This window comes from Anguilla rostrata, chromosome 5 (genome assembly GCF_018555375.3).
Source record: "Anguilla rostrata isolate EN2019 chromosome 5, ASM1855537v3, whole genome shotgun sequence".
NCBI lineage: Eukaryota > Metazoa > Chordata > Actinopteri > Anguilliformes > Anguillidae > Anguilla > Anguilla rostrata.
In genome coordinates this window covers 3,842,741-3,848,856 of record NC_057937.1, presented here as the reverse complement: position 1 = coordinate 3,848,856, position 6,116 = coordinate 3,842,741, and positions in this window count along the sequence as shown.

The window sequence follows — 6,116 nt, the reverse complement described above, 5'->3', positions numbered from 1 at the left end:
CTGAAATATCTAAACACCTTTTGATTTAAAATCAAGCACTTTTATACATAGACAGGTAAACGGAAGTGAAATAGCTTTGGCATGTGTGCGATATTTATACACTCATGGTGATGTCAAACAAACATTTCTGCTTGACAGTACAAAAAACGAAACACCATTGTAAATTATTTAGTTCCGTTTTAGGAACAGTGACCACCATATTTCGTTATAGAAGTTTCGCTCCGAACAGCTTTGAATAGATTTACTAATGATGCTGCGTGCTATGCAGCAAAGTGACATTTGTATTATTTGTGTTACCCATGCAGAATGTTTCCTGGACATAAAGCATTACCCTGGGCAAGGTGAGAGATGGTACAACGCATTCCTTTGTTTACGAGCGTCACCAGCGTAAATCTCACCTATTCATAGCAAGGAATGCTTCTCACACTTAAACGCACCAAGTTAGTTTTGCTTTATGGGTATGACTTAAAAACCATTTATCTTCTGTCAGCTAGTTCCCAAGCCTCTCTATCCTGGTTGGAGGGGTGGGATGGCGGGGGGGGGGGGGTGGTCGTAAAAATATGAATGTAAATCTAAATGAGACAGCTGGACATGGGTAGTGTGGTCAGTGGGCTCTGTGTGTCCAGTGGAAAAAGTTGAACGATAAGAATACTGATTTGAGATTTTCGGGGCTGCTGGGTAGCTCACTCAAAAGCACCGACCCCTGCCCGTGGCGTCTGAGTCCGGCAACCCCACGGGAACAGCGCATAATTGGCTTCATGTCACTCAGGGATGTGGGCGGGATACAGTCGGTAAGGATATATAACATCGTTCACTGCTCGCGTGACTCCTGCAGGCTTATCTGGGCATCCGTGGCCAGCTCTCTCTCTGTGCACACGCGTATGATTGGGTCTCCTCCATTCCCTGCTTCGCCCATGTGTGGCACGTGGCTGCGGTGTGAAAAGAAGCAGCTGGCAGGTACGCATTTTGGAGGAGAACCGCGCATTGCCTTCACTCTCCCGAGCCAGCAGCAGGGGCCGTGTATGAGTGTGCTTGTGCATAGTTTGCAAATTGGGCACACCAAATTTGGGTGGGATTGGATATGACAAATAAAAAATAAAAAAAAGAAATTTGAAAAGAAATTTTAACTAATGATAAACAGTGATAAATGACACAGCTTGTGAGCTGCTGGGTTGGCTCACTCATGTACTTGGTGGTACATGTTTCAGAGAGGAGCATGTGATTGTGTGACCCTACACAGCTCTTTAAATCCTAAGCATTAAGTGCCATCATTATAAATGCAACATTAATTAACAATATGGTGTTAAAATAAAGGTTAAAAATAAAGGGGATAAAAATGAATAATTTAAATGGATGGAAGCCTGCAGTGACGCAGTTTCAAATTATTGAACAGGGAAGTAAGAGGAAACAGATACTAGGAACATGCATAACTTTTAATCTTAATGTGTTTAATGTGTTTTAATCCCATGGGCCCACTGTACAGCAGGATGGCAATCTGGAGGCATTAGGCTACACTAGGACCCAACCGACTGTTTTTAACTGTATTAAGTATTACAATGTGATTCCTCTCAGACTGGTGTGACATCACAAGACACATCACTGCTCTTAGACTGTTGTGACATCACAAGACACATCACTGTTCTGCAATCCACAGAACTCTATCCCATGCATCTTCTGAAAACATTGACATCCTCAACAAGACGGAACTGAATTAGCGTGACGGTAGGCCTATTTCACAAGATGGCGACCAAAACCGGATGTAGGGATACTTTGTTTCCGGTTACCGTTGCTACGGACGCAAGTCCATTTCTGACAGCGAAAAATTGAGCCTAAACAGCGACGTGTGTTCTCACAGTCCCTGATAGCTCTGCCAACGTTCACTGTCCGATGTTATCCGCATTGTCGAAGCATTGCCGGTGAACGTTAAGCGGTCTAAACTGGACAAGGGCTATAAATTATTTTTTGAGAAGTTTATATTCGGTTATGAAGGTAAGTATAAAGTTAGCTCTGGTTCACCAGAAAGCTAAATAGCTAGCTTGCTAACCACATCAAGTTAGCCGATTAAAGAGATGTTTCACTTCGACATAAATTCTTTTCTGGAGGCGACTCCATTGTGTTTTCGTAGCGTGAAGCAACATCTGCTGTCCGTTAACAGCGTCTCTGTTCCTCTCGGTTGTCCCGAAAATGAATGAATAGGGAGCCTGACAACCGAGGAAAAGCGATTATGTTAACATTGACGGTCAACAGGGGAGGCAAATGCTATGTAAGTACAATGTTAGGCTCCACAAAATAACTTATGTTATTATACCGAAGTGAAATATCTCTGAATTAAGTTTTGTACTACCGTTACTATTTTGTGACATGTTTGTGCTGTACTTGTTCTAATAAAGATTTATATTGCTTGTCAGATCGCCTGTGTAATGGTGTTCAGTTCACTACCGAGCTGTTTGTTTTCATCGCTGATAAAAACTACCCACACATTTTTAAATCAGCTGATATATCTTAAGTAGGCTTGTCGCGATGTCCGTCAATACATTTTGTAATTACAATTAACAACTAAAATAAACGTGCATCTGCAGTTTCAACATTGAATATCCAAATATGTGCTTGCTAACAAGCTAGCTGGCTAAAACGTAATTTGCTAATCATAACATAACATATAGCTCGCTAACTGATTTTATGACATTCCAAGTTCCAGCGCACACCAAACTACGGAGGAAGAGGTCTGCATGCTATTTCGCCGAGGCTGTCAACCAGGCGAACGTTTCCCTGCTCCTGTTTACAACCTGAGACACTTCTCCAAACCGCGCAGAGTACAGATGAGCTGCTTAAACTCTGAATAACTCGCGATGTCGGTGTTTGAGGTGCTTGGCTAAGTTAGCTAGCTAGATGCGTTTCCTCATTCAGTTTGAAATGAGCAATGACAGTGTTTCCAAACGCGTTTTTGACAATGTTGTCTTGATTATATAACCAAGGGCAAAGTATTCATACACATGAATTATTATTTTTTTGTTTCTCAAAGAGTGGTAGGGCCTATGTTTGGTGGAACTGTCATGGCAGGCGCACTGCCGCTAGCCATCTTTACCTGTTTTTAGCCGTTCTCAAGCAGGCCAACTCAGACTAGAGTGCGGTACGAAAATGGAAAAAACTAGAACTGTTACAATCACTAGGCCTGTTTGATTTTGATTTGTACTTTGTACTCTTTGCGCGGTTTGGAGAATTGCCTCAGGTTGTAAACAGGAGCAGGGAAACGTTCGCCTGGTTGAGAGCCTCGGCGAAATAGCGTGCAGACCTCTTCCTCCGTAGTTTGGTGTGCGCTGGAGCTTGCCATAACACGGTATTCTGTCGCATGCTGCAGCAAGGGTTTCTATGAAACTCGCTGGTTAAGAGATTATTTTCTATTTCTCTAGCTCTTTGGGCCATTCCCTGTGAAATTTGGTGCCCCTACTTGAAAGGTCCTAATACCAAGAAAATAAGGACCCCTTAATGAAGTCCGAATTATTGCCTCATTCAAATTTTAATTATTTAACGTTTTTGTTTGCTTATCCTTGATTGTACTGTCAAATTTTACTGATGCTAATGTTAAACTTGTTTTTCTCACTCAGTAGCCCATGAAGAAAAAAAAAGAAATTATTCAAAAAGTAAAAACGGCTGTCTTGTGATATGCCTGATTATAAACCGAGTTATATATATATTCAGAATTGAAGTTATATATTCGGAATTGAAGTTATATATTCGGAAATTGAATTTATATATTCGGGAATTGTACTTATATATCCAGAATTGAATTTATATATTCAGAAATTGAATTTATATATTCAGAATTGAAGTTATATATTCGGAATTGAAGTTATATATTCGGAATTGAAGTTATATATTCGGAAATTGAATATATACTGTTTCACCCCCTGCTCTCACAAGCAGCTTGTTTTATTCACTGTTAGATCACTGTTCAGGCAGACTGTCTGACAGCACATCCAGTACAATATGCAGAAGACTAGTTACCAAGGAGACAGCTGCATAATCATAGAGAGTCGGCTCAGGAAGCTAATAATAACCTTTTGAAGCTACTGTTGTAAACTCTTTTTTTGTCACAAACTCAATGATCTTATCTTTAACCACATTGACTCAGCAAAATATAACGGGAAAAAAACAGACTCATTTCTAAATGGTCTAAAGTGCATAAGATGGTTTACTTAAAATGTGCTGCTTGTTCTAAAGCATGTCATTGTGAATACTTTTCTACATATATTTATGAAAAAATTTAAAAATGAGCAAAAAACCCTAGGAATTCAAAGTATCTTCATCTGACATATTTATCTAGGAACTGGGTATGTATTCATTTTGTTATGATCTTAATTAAATATGCAACGACTGACACGATACGCATGGCAATATTTGATTTCGCAAGATCACATCACAGCTTACAAGACAGACAAATGTACACACGTGTTTTTAAAAATAAAACAAAGCACCTGCAGTTTCCTACTAATTTCACTGTGAAATGTTCTGTCGTATCTGCATGACATTTTCTCACAGCCATGCAACCATTATAACTACTCACTGTAGGGAGAAATGTATCACGATATTGTGCCTCCTGCTTGTCGTAGTGAGAAGGGCTGCCATCTCTTGTGAAGCGTGTCATACAAGCCCTTTGTACAAGAGAATGCTGGGATACTATTTTTAGCAGTTCCTCCCCAGTTGTTTTGCCTGTTGCTAGAGCATAGTGTTCCCTGAGTGCTTAGATAAAACAAAAAATTTCAACAGGATCTTAAACTATATTTCAAAAAATTGTGTGTATAGTGGAATTTCAGTCAGATTGATATGTAATGTAGTGATGTATCTTAACATAATTACAATTATTAACATAATATATGTGACAATATGTTACAGTAATTAACATAATAAATGCTGTGCATACAACATAAAGCTCACCTCCCATTTTATTACAGATAACAACTAATCTAATAATAGATGATTCTGATTATTTTAGGATATTTACTTTTTGCCCATAAACCACGAATAATGTCGAACCTTCTCAACGTTTGTTCCCTCCATCAGCGACTGACCTGTCTGAAGAGGCTTTCCCCTCTTCTCTCGGCTTTAGGACATTAACCATTCTGAGTGTGCCCCGATACAGACCACCGTACCTCTGCCTTATGCGATTCAGCTTAGGTCTTAACATGACATGAAGAAATGGGGAAAAAAAAGATTCTCTCCACTCCGTCTGAAGTTCCGGGGGAACTGCCTGATCGTCCTCTCCTGGAGATTAAGGAGCAGACACTGAGGTGGTCAGCTGACCGCGGCTCGGGCCGGTCCTGGGGTGTTGTGGGGAATCGTTACGCAAGAGGGACCCCTCGTTGTGTAAGCCTGTGCGGAGGTGACCTTGGGACACCCCATGCGCAGGAAGCGGGTAAGGCCCACGTTCGAGGGCCCGGGACCCCCCCCCCGTTTAAACTCCGAATAAACCCCCGCCGTTTGACCTTCGGGGGCTTCTCGCTTTAAACGGCGGATTTGCAGCTTTACCTGCCATCCAAGGGGGAATGGGGGGGGGGGGGGTCAGGGGAGGAGGAGGGGACATGTGTAATCTCCCAGCCCCGCCCCTTCTGTGCACTGGTGTGTGGGGGGCGGAGCAGGGCGCTGGGGATGTCTTAGCTGCTTACCTGAGTTGATTCCAAGCGTCCTGGAAACTCACGTTCTTGGACGTGTCAGAGGAACAATACCTCTGCCCCTCCCCACCTTCACTTCACCCCCCCCCCAGACTTCAGGAAAATGTGGTATGGCAGCCTTGACCATCCGCTACACACACCGCCCACTCGTCACAACTACTCACGCATGTTCACCTCATGCGTCAATGTGATGCGCGTGTGTGCGTGTCTGTGTGTGTGTGGGTATGTGGGTATGTGTGTGTGTGTGTATGTTTGTGTTGTGTGCATGTGTATGCTTGTGCGTGTGTGTATGTATGTGTATGAGTGTGTGTGTATGTGTATGTGTGTGTGCGCATGCATGCTCATGTGTATCTCTGTGTGGATGTACGTGTGTGTGTGCGTGTGTATGTGCGTGTGTGTGGTAGTGGGATGGTGAGCGCTATATTTAGCCTCTTGATGTAAGCTGCA